The sequence below is a fragment of the Rana temporaria genome, chromosome 3, assembly GCF_905171775.1.
Source record: "Rana temporaria chromosome 3, aRanTem1.1, whole genome shotgun sequence".
In the NCBI taxonomy this organism is placed as follows: domain Eukaryota; kingdom Metazoa; phylum Chordata; class Amphibia; order Anura; family Ranidae; genus Rana; species Rana temporaria.
In genome coordinates, this window is record NC_053491.1 from 179,002,376 (window position 1) to 179,021,792 (window position 19,417).

Here is a 19,417-nt window from a genome sequence, read left to right on the forward strand (position 1 = left end):
GGATAATGGCTTCCTGGTTGCTTCACGTTGGATTCTTTTCAAATCTTTGGCAGTTAATTAGGGCCTTTTTTTTCTCAACAGGTTTCGCGCGACACTCTTGAATATTTGCAACCAATTATTTGGTTCTGTGATCACGCCCCAATATCTTGGCAATCTCGAGAGTGCTGCATCCCTCCTAAAATACTTTTTTTTTTATGCCCCATTTTGTCTGAGGAAAAGAAGCTGCCTAATAATTGTGCACAATTGATATAGGGTGTTTATTTTCTTTAGGCCACACCCTCCCTCATTACACAAATACACATCACCTGATCTGCTTAAATCCAATAAGCATTCAAGTTTATACACCTTGGAGTTGGACAATATGCATACAAATTATTTGGTCAAAATACTCACTTGCCCTAATAATCGTGCACATAGTGTAGAACTTGGTTATACTGTCTGACAGTACCTGGATCACAAAAGTGACCGAACAGTATTTTTAACATATTTTTTTGAGTAAAAGTTTGTATTTACCAGTTTGCAGGGAATTCATCTTTAGGCCCCTTTTCACACTGCAACGACTAAGTCGTGTGATTTTACTACGATTTTGCAGCCGCAATTTCAAGTAATGCCTGTGTAATTTTGAGATCTATGGACCTCAACACGCATGAAAGTCATACCAAGGTAGTACAGGGACTACTTTGATGTTGGCAGGACTAGAAGTCGCACATATGTGAATAGTTATCATTAGAAATCATGGGGAACGACTTGTCATGCGACTTTGCAGTCCCAAGTCGCACAAGTGTGAAAGGGGCAAAGGTAATGAAATGCCAACATGCTTCTCGTTTTTCTAGTCTTTATCCTGTTTTCTATACTGTGTAGAGAAGGAAGAACAACAAAAGAATTTGTCAATCGGAAAAAAGAAAATGACACTAGTATTATGAGAATGGTTTATGAGATCACTTTATATGTATATAGAATTTCAGGGTTTAATACAAGCTTGTCTAAAATGTAATTGAGCATGCTTGAGTACAGGGATTTAGATTTTGCATGGATGTACATTATTTTAAATAGAAACTTACTGAATGACAGGTCTGCTCTTAGATCTTATTACCCTTGCCACAGTGTTTTTAAAATGTCACTCAACCTTCTATTTTGGTTACTTACAAAAATAATTATTCTTGATCGGATTCTATTTAAAAAAAAAAAAAATTTCAGTCAGTTAGTTTGGTTTTTACTCTAGCTAGTATGTTTTATTTATTGCAAGTATGTTATCAGAAAATGGGGTGCCATTTACAATGAATGTATTTGAAACCTGGTTATGTTTTTATGTTCTGTGTCCTATTTCTGCACAGAAATAAGATGGAAGGTTATTTTTAAAATGTGATTTTATAAAATGTATGTTTTCTTTTTGTATGCTTGACAATGCCAGTAAACATGTTTTGTTACATGCATTACCTTTGTTTATAATAAAGTATTTCATATATAATTTTTTTTAGCATTTTGTCGGTTCCTCTTTACTGCCCTACTACTTGCTTACTTTGGGTAAGGAGGAGCGGTGCCACGCTAGGAGTGTCTTAGGACTGCAGACACCTCCCTCCTATCCTCTTCACCTTAACCACTTCCTTACTGGGCACATATACCCCTTCCTGACCAGGTGAAATTTCAGCTTCCGGCACTGCGTCGCTTTAACTGACAATTGCGCGGTCATGCAACGTGGCTCCCAAACAAAATTGACGTCCTTTTTTCCCCACAAATATAGCTTTCTTTTGGTGGTATTTGATCGCCTCTGCGGTTTTTATTTTTTGCGCTATAAACAAAATCAGAGCGACAATTTTGAAAAAAAAAACATATTTTCTACTTGTTGCTGTAATTAATAACCCAATTTAAAAAAAAAAAACATTTTTCTCAGTCTAGGCGATACGTATTTTTCTACATATTTTTGGTTAAAAAAAAAAAAAATCGCAAGAAGCGTCTGGTTTGCGCAAAAGTTATTGCGCTTACAAAATAGGGGACAGAATTTATTATTTTTTTTTTACTACTAATGGCGGCGATCAGCATTTTTTTCGTGACTGCGACATGGCGGAGACATTGGACACTTTTGACACATTTTTGGCGCCATTCACATTTATACAGCGATCAGTGCTATAAATATGCACTAATTACTGTATAAATGTGACTGGCATTGAAGGGGTTAACACTAAGGGGGTGAGGAAGGGGTTAAATGTGTACCCTGAATTGTGTTCTAACTGTGTGTGGAGGGGGGTGACTGGGGGAGGTGACCGATCTATGTCCCAATGTACAAGGGACTCAGATCGGTCACCTCTCTCCCCTGACAGGACATGGATCTCTGTGTTTACACACAGAGCTCCACGTCTTGTCCCTGTAGCCGCCGATCCCGAGTGCCTGGCGGACATCACAGCCTCCAGGCACGCGCAACGGCATCTCAGCGATGCGGCGGGCACACTCGCTGCTGACTGCGCGCGCAGGCCGTAAAAACACGGCCAGTTAGAGAAGTAGAACCACCCTGCGGCCGTATAAAGTCGTACGGCCATCAGGTAGTGGTTAAAGAGGAAGTAAACTTTCCTCTGTTTGTACCTATAGGTAAGGCTTACCTGTAGGTACTGTAAATATCTCCTAAACGTGCACTGTTTAGGAGATATTTACTGTATACTGTCTTGCTTACATTGGCGCATGAGCTCTGAAGGAACGGCAGCCCCTGCCGTTTCTCCGGAGCCCTGTGCCATAAGTAGCTGCTCCCATGCGCAGGCGTGGGAGTGACGTCACGTGGCTCTGGCAAGTCCAAGAGCCAAAGTCTGTGGACAGGGAAGGAAGATGGGCGAAGATGGATGCGGCCTCCAGTGGGAACGACTAGTTTGTTTGCAGGCAAGTGTCACATAATGCATACTAGCACGTTATGCTGTTACTTTTCAGGTAAGAAGAAAGCAAAAAAAAAACTGAGTTTACTTCCTCTTTAACATAAAGGAGAACTGGGAACACAGCTTTCTGGTAGCATTGCAGCAGAAGTAGGAACACAGAAATGATCAGTTCAAAGGATCTCTGGAATTATCAACAAGTGTCTTGAATCAATGTAACAAAATTTGCTTGCAATGGTATATTTACTTAGGGAGCAATTAAGAGAAGTTAATTGTTAGGGTGTGGATGCACTTCAGTAAATTTGCAGAGTCCCGCATCTTTTGTGCTGATACTACTAAAAAAAAAAATTAAATAAGCAAGTAAAGTTAGATCTTTGAAATGGTAAATGCATGGTCCTGAAAACTTAAATAAGGAGATTTCTGATCGAATAAAGTCCATAGGTGGTTCGAATCTCATGCTTAACCGCCCCCAATTTGAACCATGTATGTGCAGGCTAAATGTACCCAAGTGTATCGAACAATCTACGTGGATACATCCAGTCTGCCAGATTTTGCATTTGATTATTGCTAGCAGTTGTTACAGTATAACCAGTAGTTATAGTTCATTTTTTGAATATTCAGAAAGTAATCTCCTATTAAGTATATTATTCCTATTATTCATTTTAATTGATAACCTTTCCAGCTTTTCTTTTTCTTTTTTTTTTCTCCACATCAAAATTTAAGTGTCTAGATTGACCAATAATGTTAATTGCTGCTAGAAAGAGTTCAGGGGATTACTGAACGTTATCAGTAGGTCATCTGAATATGCCAACAGTTTTTCTATTTACCAGCTTAAAATACCTTTTTTATTTCACTATCAAGCTGAATTGTTGATTATAATGATTCTAATTTAATTAACAAAGGGAGACCAGGCATTCATGTCTTTTTCCTATTAGTCATTGTAATTTGAGGGAAATTTACTCCATTTATTCTGATTCTAGCAGAGAAATAGTAGCATAAAGCTAATAATTTGTCGACAAGCCTATCACCAATAGCATACTGTTCCTTGACAGGATGGTTGTAAATGATTAAAAAAAAAAAATGGTATTGTCTTTTTAATATTTTCTTTTAAAACATATTACATACAACTTTATTGTCCAATTCCACATGAATCTTACAATGACCCTTACCCTCCAACCCCCCCTTCCCCCAAAGAAGGAAAGAGAAAATAATAAACCATCAAATCATACAACTCCTTCTTTGTCCACCTCTCAGATCTCCCCTCATTCTCTCAATGTATCCCAGGTAACATATCCACTCCATACCCAAAGTGACATAGTGGGGGTTATTTACGAAAGGCAAATCCACTTGGCACTACAAGTGCAGTCGCTGTAAATCTGAGGGGGAGATCTGAAATGAGGGGAAGCTCTGCTGCTGATTTTATTATCCAATCATGTGCAAGCTAAAATGTTGTTTTTTACTTACCTTGCATGTCCCCCTCGGATCCACAGTGACTGCACTTGTAGTGCAAAGTGGATTTGCCTTTCGTAAATAACCCCTAGTGTCTTTTATGCTAGGCTACCCTCGATTTCAAATTGCCTAACATATCCATATACAACAACACAGAGAGGAGGATTCCTCTTTTCACCTTACTTGTGTGGATGAGGGAATCCATTAATTTTTTTTTTTTTTTTTTTTTTTTTAAATTCAGCATATCTAGATTGGAACTCCAGTCAGATGTTGTAACATGCCATCAGACTTGTCTCTCCAAGGTGCTGCCACCTCTTTCTGTACCCGTGACTGAATTTACCACCTCTTCTATGCTTCCTTGACATTATCAGACCATTCAAGATGTGTTTGTTTATTTTTTTTATGTTTTATTTTATTTTTTATTTTTTATAAAGTCTGCTGGTCGTCTGCCCCATCATCGTCCCTATGACTGCTCCGCTGATCTTCAACCTGGAACTACTCCACCTCAGGGTCGAGTCTACCCTTTTTTCTAAAAAAAAAAAAGTGCAGCGCCAATAAGGAACTCTCAATATAACAAGAGTTCTAAGATACAGTGAAATAGATTCCACAATGTGAAATAATGCAAACTCAAAACATTAAACTCACAACATTACAGATAGTGTGTAGGACACACTACTCTAAAAGTGAAATATAAGTGACCAATAAATAACATGAAAAATGTCCATATAGTGATGGTGAACAAACTTCAGAAGGTGAAAAGTGATCCCCTGTGATATCAGCATAGAAGGTTTCCCCTCAGGAGAGTCATCCCCATCAAAACAAATAAAATGGATGGAATACCCTTAGCAGGTGAAGTGGACCCTAAACACCATACGTCGATGGGTCACATAAGCATGGACAGCCGAATGCCTGGTCTGGTCAGTACCACTGTCAGACTTCTCGATTTTGTCAAGGCCTAGATCTCCGCAACGGATAGCTGTATGGATCAGCCCCCAGGTAGCTATCTCCCATCCAATTCCAATGATGAAATGAGGAAATATCAGCTTTTACTGAACATAATGGGCTTCAAGCATAGGAAAAAAAGAAAACAAGGAGAACACCTCCAAATTCCAAAGGAAAAAAAATCCACATCCAAAATTAAAATAAAAATATCATTAAAGGTTCATACGAAAGTTGGCGCAGTATGGAAGTGGCTATGGCCAATGTATGTGCCTGACCGGTTTCGTCTGCTAAGACTTCTACTGGGGCATACACCTGCCCACCACTCCACTGCGCTTAAATACAAATATGGATGTATATGTGGGACCCCGCTCGTCATTGCACGTGAAAAGCCGTGTGCTTTCCAAAACAGAACCCTTACCTCCGCATTGATGTCATTACGTGCGTTCCAAACCCCGGAAGTGACCAAACTTGTAAGCCCAGGCATAAATGCCCTGTTCCTACTTGGATCTAAAGGAAGCCCAATCATGTATATCCACTCCTCTCCCAATACGTCTCCCTGGATGTCCTCAGGAATAATCCTGAAACGAGAGTCGTGGTGCATACTCATCGATACCGAACACTGCCGGAATCGTGCGTTCCATACAGGAGAGAGAGGCAACCAATCAGTTCAGGGCGACGTATGGGCGGAGACCCGCATTTAGGTCACGTCCAGATAGTAAGAAAAAACTAAGGCACGCCCACACGTCCCAAATTGGTAAACATGTACGTCTTCTATAGAAACAAGTCAATACCCACGAAACGTGTCAGAAGGGGCGGGACGACAACTCTTAACATCACACCCCCAGAGTTGTCATAGGCTTTTCAATGGAACCTGTTATACCCACATTCGTCCTAATTTGAAAGGAGAGAGGTAGCGGAGGGAAGCAAACTATAAATAAATGTATGTATATATAACAGAGGGGTCTCACGAGCACTCCTACATATATAAAATGTCAGTACAAGACAACTTATACAAAACATAAGATAAAATATACAATATCCCAATAGCTAAAAAATACTTAAACGGAATTTAGCAATATATCATCCCCAAAAAGTAACACAATAAATATTCAAAAAATATTGTATTGGAAAAGAAGGGGGGAGAGAAAGGAACAAATAAACAAATGTGTACTGGACATCAAGACTGATTAATAAAGGCGTTAATGTCCCAGTCCACATTTAGGCCATACGGTACGTAGCACTTAACCTGGTATATCCAGAACGTTTCGAGCTTAGATACACCCCTTAAACTCGATTCACCTCTCCAATGGGGAACAAATCCGTCAATAATTTGAAAGCTTGTGCCCATAGTGTCTGGGCACCGTGTGATTAGTACGACCTTTCTTAATGCTGGTGATGTGTTCACCTACCCTTGTGGAAAAAGTCTGTATGGTACGGCCAACATACTGTTTTCCACAAGGGCAGGTGATAAGGTAAACAATGTGCTTGGTAGCGCACAGGGATGGACTGGCCATTGGGACTACAGGGAGTTTCCCGGTGGGCCGATGGCTCAGTGGACCGGCTTCAGTGACAGCGGCCTGGGAGTTTCTCACTTCTGCCTAATCTTGTCCCATAGGGGGGGGCACCAAACTGATTCTTTGCCCTGGGAGAAATAATGTCTAGCTTCCCCACTGGTACTGCCTATAAGAGTACCAGTACCAGCCGTTCTACTCTAATAAAGTAAAACGTCTAGTGGCTAGTTAAGGGGGAGAGGGTGCTTGGGTGGCCGGGGGGGGCGGGAGTTGTTCCGGCCGCTGTGGGAGAGACCTGTCAAAGTGGGCCAGTCTGGATGAAGTCCAGGGCCCAATTTGTGTCCCAGTCCAGCCCTGGTAGCGCAAGTAAAAAAATGTTTCATTGGGTATTCAAGAGAGGTAGTAGTGGATTTGAAAACCGTAGTTTTCTTCTTTCCACATATATTATGCACACAGACTTTACACCTCCGACAGGGATAAAATTCCCTTTTGAGAGAGGGAAAAAACCTGTGTGAATAGGGGGATCAGTCACATTAGGCGCAATTTGTCCTTTCAAGGACATAGCACCTCTGTAAATTACTCCCGCGTTTAAAGAAAGTGTGGGACCTAACACCTGGTCGCTCTTTAGAATCTTCCAGTGTTTTCGTATAATTTCCTTAATTTGTTTGTGTTGAGTAGAGAAAGTAGTTATGAGGGCAAACCTTCTATTCTGATATCACAGGGGATCACTTTTCACCTTCTGAAGTTTGTTCACCATCACTATATGGAAATTTTTCATGTTATTTATTGGTCACTTATATTTCACTTTTAGAGTAGTGTGTCCTACACACTATCTGTAATGTTGTGAGTTTAATGTTTTGAGTTTGCATTATTTCACATTGTGCAATCTATTTCACTGTATCTTAGAACGCTTGTTATATTGAGAGTTCCTTATTGGCGCTGCACTTTTGTTTAATATTTTTTTACAATTATCCTTTTGTTGTGTTGGCTGCCCACTACAGTTATTTTGGGAGAAGCGCAGTATTGTACATTTTTATTTTACTTTTGCTTGGATCATTTATATTGCTGCTTCTCGTTCACACTTTTCAGTTCTTGTTGAATTTGTATTTGACAGCCTAGCACATAGGCTAAAGAAGGCTAGTTGAAACCCCCTCATGTGCCACCTGGCCCAAGGTACCACCACTGCCCATAAGACCTTCAAAAATATTCCTGTGGTTGTGCCAATTTTGTAAAAGGCAGACACCTGAACTGGAAGTGCAATCTGACCACCGCAAATCTCACACGCCTCTAGTGCTCGGCATTGATCGGTCCATGGAAGTATGAGTCAGCCGGTTTATTGATACAACTGGTCCTCCTGCTGAACTGTCTCTGTGACTGCCTGCATGGATTCCATCTTGAACTTCTTCTGAGATCTGTTGAACATGAACATAAAATAAATGAATTCAGTGGTCAACCTTGGAATTCTCCCTTGTACTCCCACTTGTCTTTTGGACCCACTGGCCTTTGTCGTCCAAACCCTCCAGAAGCAGGCTACAATCATCAACTTTCCTCAGGCCCCCTGGCCCAAATTGGAAGAGACTGGTTGGACATACCTTCAAAAACACTTTGCAGCCATCTTAGCAGCTTGCTCTGGACTTGATTTCATGTCAAATGTAACTTTGAGACATCTCCACTTTGATCTGTTAAATCTGCAGCCTGTCCTATAAGATTTGGCCTCCTGCACCTTCTGAAGTTCGTTAGGCTTGAGTGAAGGATGGTGGCTTCCTCTTACTAGTCTGTGGCCACCGTCCAGACATTTCCTCCTGTCATTCGCTGAATTGCGTTGTTCAGTGTTTGGCCAAACAATAACCTCCTATTTACAGGAAATGTCAAAGGCTTCCACCTAGGGTTGCCACCTCATCTCTTTAAACCCGAACACATATGAATTACACAGGTTCTGAGGCTAATTTAATCCAGATAAGACACCAAGTGAGTTTAATTGCCACCTTAATCAGCCACAGAACATGTGTAATTTAATATGTGTTCGGGTTTAAAGGGATGAGGTGGCAGCCCTACTTCCACCTAGAAGTTGCACCTGCCCTCCAGTGGTGTAACCACAATGCTCTCATAGCAGTGACTGAGTGCGCCAGCGCTTGTACTAGGTCTATCAAAAGCATCAACCAAGAGTCATTTGCTAGGTTCCACTCTTTCCAGAAACTGTGTAAAATCTTGTAGTTTCCAGTGTTGAATGTAATGCCATTTTCCGAAGTTTATAGAGTGACGTTAACTCTATTGCTGATTGGCAGGCAAAATCTATTACTGTATAGATTCTGTGCAAGCCTGATGGCCAGATCACCACAATTTCTGTGTTCCAGATGTATTTCTGCATTGGTGTTTTTGATGCATTCTCAATGCGTTTTGCCACTTACCAGATGTGTTTCATACAGAAACAATGCAACATCTCATTTTGTTGACTGCACTTGAATGCGCTGTACTGGTGGGTACTAGTTAATTGGAATCAAAGTTAGACACTGTCCATGTGTTCTTGATACAGGAAAAAACACACTGGACTGCATCTGGTGTGAACAAGTCCACTTTCACATCCATAGGATCTCTGAAGGCAACCAAGTTATAAAAAGGCAAAGACACTTGCTGTCCCAGACACTAGAGGGCAGCATCCACCCCTGGAAGTGCAGTGCATAAACATACATCAGCCATCCTATTTGGATAAAATGGCTTACGGAACCTGTAAGGCCTCGTACACACGACCGGACATGTCCGCTGAAACTGGTCTGCCGACCAGTGTCAGCGGACAGATCCGATCGTGTGTACAGGCTAGTTGACAGATTTCCAGCGGACAAATGTTTCTTAGCATGCTAAGAAACATGTCCGCTGGGAAGCTGTCCGGCGGACATGTCCGCTGGTTAGTACGTCTAACCAGCGGACAGAAATCCCGCGCATGTGTCAAATTGATTCGACGCATGCGTGGAAGCATTGAACTCGCGCGATAGAGAACGTCGGTGTCGTCTACGTCACCGCGTTCTCTGTCCGCGCGGATTTCGGTTTGATGGTGTGTACAGCCATCAGACCGAAATCTCCCAGTGGACTGTCCGCTCGTCTGTACGGGGCCTTACTGTAAATTGGTCTTCTGACGAGGTCTCTGTCATCCTTCATCAACGAGTCGAGTGCTTTACTCTCTGCCATTATGACAAAAGACCATCCTTCATCAACGAGCGCTTTATGCTCTATCATTATGGGTGTTGCTTGTGGCGTGGATATTTGCAGCATACTTTCTTCTATAGCCACTTTTAATAGAGCTTAGAATGTTACACAACCACATCCTTGTGAGGCAACCTGTGCAATTTTATTTCTCTGCCACGGCAGACTGCATGCAGGCCCAAAATGCACCCTGAGCTTGGCAAAGCATTTTTTATCATGCTGGCATAAACGCATGTTCCAATTTCCTGGATCCTGTCCCTTCTCATGGTAAGTGGACACAACTCCTTTAGAGTGTATTGACCACATACTTGATGAATGTGACAACCTGTCGGGTGTCGTCGTCCTGGTCAGGATAGGATGATCGTTGGCGGGTCTTAAGTTTTTTGGAGCGTTGCATTCAGGGTTTCTGCTCCTTAAATAATGCAAAACGCCTTAATTTGTATAATTTCCTTGAGCACTCTTTTAAAAACCATGTACCACATTGCCCCTCCTACCTTTTGCTAATCCTCTGTGCCACTAACAGGTGTGGCAAGCTCATTTTTGCACAAAACATGGAAAAAAGCATATTACCTCTCACCAAAAAACATGACACCCTATCTCTTTAAGAGCCATCTGCCTTCCTCCACTCACTTTAGAAGCAGCTGCGACAGCATTTTCAAATGCAGACAGCAAACACAGAGTCTGAGACAAAAAACAGTCAGACTGTCAAACCCACAGAAGTACAGAGCATAGCAGGGGAGTCAGCACAGCACATCCAGAGGCAGACAGGAGTCTCAGTCAGAATCTGAAGTAAGTCCTTTCCCTGGCAGGACTGCAGAGAGAAAGGAAGAGAAGCCCTCTCAACTGCAGACCTCCAAGACCATTTACACGATTGCATGGTGACTGACCCATCCTGTGCTGCCCTTCTCCCTGCACCCTGGGGCCTGATTCACAGCCGCTCTCAGACTGACAATAAAGCTAGGACTAGCGGTGGAGAGGCAATGATGACATTGTACAGGTGTGGTATTATAAAGGCTCTTCAATGTCAATGCTGTTTAAGCATCATTTTGCCCACAGCCCTGGCACAAAAAGGTCACCCAGTTTTTAGAAGGATTTACCTTCAGCATTCAGGGTCTTCCAACTCCATGAGAGGCTGAACCTGGAGGGGTAGGTTCGGCGGGGGGGGGGGTGCAGCAAACAAATGACTTATCAACTGCAATCAACAAGTGACCTGGAGCAGACCAAAAAATAAGAACATCTTAGTTGGGGGAGGGGCTGTCTTTTATTCAGCTTGAAACAGTTGGTCATGTTGGGCTTCGGAGGAGGTGTTAACCGGAGGTGGGTCAGGAAACAAATGTACTGTAGGGGAAACTCACCCTTTTTGTATTCAACAGTTACCCACTTCTGCTATTGTGCCAATCACTGAGTTCAACTTTAAAAGGCATTGCATACTTTTTTGTACTTGTATCTTACGCCAACTTGGTTCCATTCTGTAAACCAGGGATCCTCAAACTACGGACCTCCAGCTGTTGTAGAACTACACATCCCATGAGGCATTGTAACACACTGACATTCACAGACATGACTAGGCATGATGGGAATTGTAGTTCCTGAACAACTGGAGGGCCGTAGTTTGAAGACCCATGCTGTAAACATTTCTTGGTGGCTCAATGTAATTGTCATAAGTTTTAGCTCACGTCTGCGGGTGGAGAACTCATTGCACTTTAGCAGGTGGGCAAGGGTGCCATTAGTTCTTAATGGCACCCACTAGCATTGGCAACTACAGCGTGATCTTGCATGTATAAAATTACCTAGTGCCAAAGCTCCGCAGCACCATGGTATTCAGTGGCGGGTCCTTTTAGAAAAAGAGTAAGGACTTCTTTTAGCGCACTTCTAGCAGGTAGGGCAGCCCATCCATTTCAGCGACGTGCACACGCAAACATGCTCGCACTGGTCTAAACAGTGCTTATTAACCCCAAGCAGCTGGGGGGAAAAAAACATTACCCCTTTGAGTGCTAGCACATATACAAAGCTGAAAAGATGAGAAGGCTTGTTTAAAGAATATTACTCAGTGATTGTTATTTTATTTAAAAAAAATAAAGCTTTATAAACATGCCTGTATTAAGCTAAGGTCTGTATTACTGGGACAGTCCTTTCAATATGTATGCCTACAATTCATTCACAATAATAGCACAGCCAATTATTCAAACTCCATAGAATTGGAAGTACCAGGACAAGGTCAAAGATACAAAACTGCCCCCTCCCATTTCCTTACGCATGAGTCTGTGTGCGTCCAAACATCTCCTGCAGCTGTGCTCCCAACTCTTTGTCTCAACATCATTGCATAGCTTTGGGTCCACTAATAAGGTTCAGATGAACCAGAAGGTATGCAATGATGTTCTGGGGCATTTTTGCTGCATGTCCTCTGCTGGTCTCCTTGTACTAATTTGTAAATAGCGCTAGCCAATGTCTCCGCCCAAGAGAATCGATTTAAGCTATACTCACGTTGGTACAGAACCCCTGATAAAATACACAAAATTTTCCCCAAAGTCCCCTCCACTTGCTGGCGATGCAATTTAGAAACGGGTTCACTCCTGCATGTGTGGTGGGAGTGCCCTATTATCCGACCGTTTTGGAGGGAGGTACATAGTCTAATCTCTCGAATTACCACTTATACACCGGACTTCACGCCCGCACAATATCTGCTTCACCACACCTCCCTCCCCCAATCGACTTACCGTAAATCCCTGATGCTACATCTCATCAACGCTGCTACCCAATGCATACCGGTCCGTTGGAGGGATACTCTCCCTCCTACTATAGATGAGTGGCGGGCTAGAGTTAACAGAATTGAAGATATGGAAATGATTATCCATCAAGCCAAGGACATGCATGCCAAGTTCAGGCAGACCTGGGCTTGTTGGATACACTATAAGGAATCCTTGATCCCGTGCCCCCCCCCCCCCCCACACTGCAAGCCCTCCCCGCCCGTCGAATGCGGTGGTGGCCACTTGACCCTGGGGGATTCTCCGTCATACCTCTCTCCCTCAGCTTCTTCCCCTCACCTTTACTATATGTACCCCATTCCTGACTTACAATCTCGCTACCTTAATTGTCTAGCTTGTTACACCATGGATTGATGGGACTCTGCTTAATATAGGACCCTGTAACCAGCTCCCGAGTTTTGTTTTTGGGACCCCCCTTCCGTCCACAGTATGATCCCTTTCGGGGTGGGTAAAGCACCTAGGTCCGGTGCTTTACCGTATACACTGTGGTATCCCCAGTCCAGGTTTACTGACCAGCATAGTCTACGATTCCATTTTGAAGGATCCCTTGGAAGGTAAAGGATTTTGGATGATACCTACTTTTATGCTTCCTGATTCCATGTTTTCTTCTATATTGCCTGTTATGTTTCCATGGGAATAACTATATTCTATGGGAATAACTATGTGCAATGTGCGTTGTAATACTTGCTCTGTAATATGCATTGTATGCCATGCTTGTAATTGCATTTAAAGCTCAAAAAAATCCTTGAAAATAAATAAATAAATAGCGCTAGCCAGGGGAAAAACAAATGGGAGGCCACACTTATGATGAAGAGGATGCATCCTTCCCCATAAACGCACATGAAAGCATTGTTCCAGGGGTGCACCTTGCTTAAATGTTTATTTATCTGCTCACCCACTACACTGCTGTTCAACTACACCGTCGCTTCCTGAATACATCAAGGACTATACTTTTACTTTTGGGTCAATCCACTGCCTCTCCCCTTGTCATGGCATTAGGAATTGGAACTAACTGGGTGACCAGTGAATTGTATCACTTGCGGAATAGTAGCTAGATTCAGTAAGAGTTAGGCCGGCGTATCTAACTCGGAATCTGCGCCGACCTAAGTTTAAGTGTATTCTCAAACAGAGATACACTTAAACCTATCTAAGATATGATGGCTTGCGCCGTCCTATCTTAGGGTGCAATATTTAGGCTGACCGCTAAGTGTCGCTTCCATTGCGGTTGGCGTAGAATATGTAAATCACTAGATACGCCTATTCACGAACGTACGCCCGGCCGACGCAGTACAGATATGCCGTTTACGTAACGCATTATCAGGCCTAAAGATATTCCATCAAATAGTTGGAATAGTAATGTTAAAGTATGGCCGCCGTTCCCGCGTCGAAATTCGAAAATTTTACGTTGTTTGCGTAAGTCGTCCGTGAATAGGGATTTACATCATTTACGTTCACGTCGAAACCAATAGGCCCGTGCGGCTTATTTTGCCGCAATGCACACTGGGATATGTAGGCGGACGGCGCATGTGCCGTTCCAAAAAAAACGTCAATCACGTCAGGTCAAGCCCCATTAACATAAAACACGCCCCTCAGCTAAATTTGAATTAGGCGCCATTACGCCCGCCCGATTTACGCTACGCCGCCGTAACTTAGCAGGCAAGTACTTTGTGAATCATGTACTTGCCTTGCTAACTTACGGCGGCGTAGTGTAAACATGATACGCTACGCCGCCACAAAGTTAGGATGCCCTCTCTGAATCTAGCTATAGATGTATAAATAAGGACACCTGATTTTAGAATAGAAAACCTAGTAAAGGTTCTCTTTCAACCCAGGATTTTCTCACTTTGGTGGGATTTGCGCTCATTTCCTGTTGTGGCTATGGGACAGGAAGTGAGAGGGCGTGAATGGTGCAGGTGGACTAGCTGCTAACACTATAGCAATAGATGATGGTGTTTGTGTCCAGCCCTAGAGTATCATTGGTTGTTATGTTACTGGCAGCCAGCCCGCCTGCAACTTGGCAATTCATGATGCTACTCCAGGGCATAACAAGTCCTGTGCTTGCACCACCCTAGGGAATCCCAAAAGGCACACCTGCTGAGAAACACTGGTTTACATACAATATAGAAGGGTTCCTGGAAAAAACATTTACAAAGTAATCTAGATGTATCTAAACATGGATGCCATACTTCATCTAATATACTGGGGCATGTCTGGATAATATATGTTTGTTTGTATTTAGGTACAGCTTTGCTAGGTCTACTTTAATTTATCACGCAATACAAGTACCAAGCCCACTGAATCTGACAAATCTCATTCAGTGGGGCACAGAATCATAAATGTCACCAGTTTTTGCACTTATACTTACAGTAAATATGCATGCCTCCCAACTTTTTGAGGTGGGAATGGAGGACACCTATCAGCAAAAGTATGCAGGCATAGGACACACCCCATGCCACGCCCCTTAAAGGAGAATTGTACAAAAAACAAGATTGGTTAAACCCACAAGTGCTTTTTACCACTACTATTCCTTTATATTGGCTTTTGGAATTTACAAATGCAGCAATTTAGAAATCAGATTTAAGGATGGTTTTAAGAAAGAAAGGTTTAAGCATGGAAAACACCTTTTGATAGATAAAAAGTGCATTTTATATACATCTATATAGATTAGACCAAAATGAGGGACAAATGAGGAAGAAAGGGGGACAGAGGGACATTGCTCCAAATCAGGGACAGTCCCTCGAAATCAGGGACAGTTGGGAGCTATGAATATGAACTTTTATAACAATATTATTGATAAACGTCTACGGCTTAGATTACAATTTACAAAAGGAACTTTACGCTTCAGCTCAAATCACCTGAATCTTGTTTTTGTCTGTGCATCTATAACCTAAATATAGGGAATGATCTATATATAAATGGATATGGAATTGTTCCACACAGAGTCTCAGATAATCAAAGCTATGCTTATGCTTCTGTTTTATTTAAACTGACCTCAAGGTGACATCCGCACTCCTTAACTCAGACTCAATGGGCCAGATTCACAAAAGGGATACGACGGCGTTTCTCCTGATACGCCGTCGTATCCCTGTTTCTATCTATGCGACTGATTCATAGAATCGGTTACGCATAGATATCCCTAAGATCCAACAGGTGTAATAGTTTGACACTGTCGGATCTTAAGATGCAATACCGTGGCCGCCGCTGGGGGGAGTTTGCGTCGTAAACCAGCGTCGGGTATGCAAATTAGGAGTTACGGCCGATCCACGACGGTTTTTCACGTTCGTTACGTCGTCCGTAGTCAAGTTTCCCGTCGCAAAGTTAGTCGTTTTTTTTGGTGCCCTAACTTTAGTCAGCAAGTGTATTGCTGTCTAAAGTATGGCCGTCGTTCCCGCGTCGAAATTCAAAATTTAACGTCGTTTGCGTAAGCCGTCCGGGAATACGGAAGTACGCTTCTCGCGTCGCCGTTCAAAAAAATTACATCACGGCAAGCAAAGCACGGCGGGAGTTAGGAAATGGAGCATGCGCAGTAGGTCCGGCGCGGGAGCGTGCCTAATATAAATGGCACACGCCTATTTGAATTGGCCCGCCTTGCGCCGGAGGCCGCGGGCGTAGTTTTCATCGCAAGTGCTTGGTGAATCAGGCACTTGCGATGAAAAATTGCGGCGGTGTAACCTATCTAGGATAAGTTACGCCGCCGCGATTCTACGTGAATCTGGCCCAATGCTCCTAATTATATTTTCTTTCAATGTTTTAGGGTTCTTATAACAGTGATTTCACATGGGTAGTGATCTCAGTCCTCCTTTTCTTACTCTCAAGGTTCTAATTAAAAAGTATCTGTATTGCAGGACCCAGTAATAAGATTAAGTTTCTACAATGAATTGGAATAACAAATTATAACAATCTTATAACTAGACTAATTATTGTAAAGATTTCATAAATAGGCTAAATATTGTTCTAGATGTGGACAGGCAAATGTTGTTTCTTATTTGACCACTAGGTGGCATTAAATGCCATACAATAAAATCATGGCAGTCCCCTAGAATGCTTGTGACTTATTTTTAAATTGGGAACATTATATGATTTTGGGCAGCATTTTAAGTGTACAGTGCCTTGAAAAAGTATTCTTACCCCTTGAAATTTTCCACATTTTGTAATGTTACAACCAAAAATGTAAATTTATTTTATTTGGATTTTATGTCTCTCCTTTGCTGGATTGGGGATGTCTCTTTGCTGGATTGAAGATGTCTCATTACTGGATTGGGATGTCTCTCGGAATGTATATCCCATCACCAACCTCCCCTGTGAATGCCCGCTCCCCATCTTTGCCCCCCCCCCCCCCCCCGGGTTGCCCTGTATAAAATGTCCGGGCCTATAGTTTGTCCCAGTCCAGGCCTGTGCAATGTGGAAGCCGACTTTTGAAGTCACAAGGAGCCACATCCGGCTGCCTTTAGTTAAATCTCCTGGTGCCAGGGACCCAAAAACGAAGAATCAGCCCAGGTGAGGATAGCGCTGGATCCCTGGACAGGTACAGTATCTCACAAAAGTGAGTACATCCCTCACATTTTTGTAAATATTTTATTATATCTTTTCATGTGACAGCGCTGAAGAAATTACACTTTACTACAATCTACAATCAAGTAGTGATGTAGAGCTTGTATAATTGTGTAAATTTGCTGTCCCCTCAAAATAACTCAACACACAGCCATTAATGTCTAAACCACTGGCAAAAAAAAGTGAGTACACCCCTGAGTGAAAATGTCCAAATTGGGCCCAAAGTGTCAATTTTTTTGTGTGGCCACCATTTTTTTTCCAGCACTGTCTTAACCCTCTTGGGCATGGAGTTCACCAGAGCTTTACAGGTTGCCACTGAAGTCCTCTTCCACTCCTCCATGACAACATCACAGAGCTGGTGGATGATAGAGACCTTGCGCTCTTCCACCTTCTGTTTGAGGATGCCCCACAGATGCTCAATAGGGTTTAGGTCTGGAGACATGCTTGGCCAGTCCATCACCTTTACCCTTGGCTTCTTTAGCAAGGTAGTGGTCATCTTGGAGGAGTGCTTGGGGTCGTTATGTTGGAATACTGCCCTGCTGCCCAGTCTCCACAGGGATGGGGATCAAGCTCTGCTTTAGTATGTCACAGTACATGTTAGCATTCATGGTTCTCTCAATGAACTGTAGCTCCCCAGTACCGGCAGCACTCATACAGCCCCAGACCATGACACTTCCACCACCATGATTGACTGTAGGCAAGACACACTTGTGGTTGTACTCCTCATCTGGTTGCTGCCACACACGCTTAACACCATCTGAATTAAATACGTTTATCTTGGTCTCATCAGACCACAGGACATAGTTCCAGTAATCCATGTCTTTAGTATGCTTGTCTTCGGCAAACTGTTTGTGGGCTTTCTTATGTATCATCTTCAGAAGAAGCTTCCTTCTGGGAGGACAGCCATGCAGACCAATTTGATGCAGTGTGCAGCGTATGGTTTGAGCACTGACAGGCTGATCCCTCACCCCTTCAACCTCTGAAGCAATGCTGGCAGCACTCATACGTCTATTTCCCAAAGACAACCTCTGGATATGACGCTGCACATATGCACTCAATTCTTTGATTGACCATGGCGAGGCCTGTTCTGAGTGCACCCTTGTCCACATAAACCGCTGTATGGTCTTGGCCACCGTGCTGCAGCTCATTTTTAGGGTCTTGGCAATCTTCTTAAAAGCCTAGGCCGACTTTATGTAAAGCAACAATTCTTTTTTTCAGATCCAGTGACCAGTATGAGAGACTGAGAGCGATAACACCAAGGTTAACACACCTGCTCCCCTTTCACACCTGAGACCTTGTAACACTAACAAGTCACATGACACCTGGGAGGAAAAATTGCTAATTGGGCCCAATTTGGACATTTTCACTTAGGGGTGTACTCACTTTTGTTGCCAGCATTTTAGACATTAATGGCTGCGTGTTGAGTTATTTTGAGGGGACAGCAAATTTACAGCAAAATGTAATTTCTCAGTGTTGTCACAAAAGATATAATAAAATATTTACAAAAATGTGAGGGGTGTATTCACTTTTGTCCTTTTATTAAAAGTCAGCAGCTACAGCATTTAAAATTGAGTTCCTTTTTTTCCCACAAAAAGCTTTCTTTTGGTGGTATTTGATCAGCTTTGTGGTTTTTATTTTTTGCACTATAAACAGGAAAAGACCGACAATTTTGAAAAAAAACAAACAATATTTTTTATTTTTTACTATAATAAATATCCAAAAAGAAAATGTAGAAAAACGAATTTCTTCATCAGTTTAGGCCAATATGTATTCGTCTACATATTTTTGGTAAAAAAAAAAAAAAAATTGCAATAAGCGTTTATTGATTGGTTTGCACAAAAGTTATAGCGTCTACAAAATAGGGGATATATTTATGGCATTTTTATTATTATTTAGTTTTACTAGTAATGGTGGTGATCAGCGATTTTTAGTGGGACTGCGACATTGCGGCAGACAGATCAGACACTTTTGACACTTTTTGGGGACCAGTGACATTTATACAGCGATCGGTGCTAAAAATAGCCACTAATTACTATATAAATTACACTAGCAGGGAAGGTTAACACTAGGGGCAATCAAGGGGTTAAGTGTTCCCTAGAGAGATGTTTCTAACTGTGGGAGGGAGTGTACTGACTCGGAGTAGAGA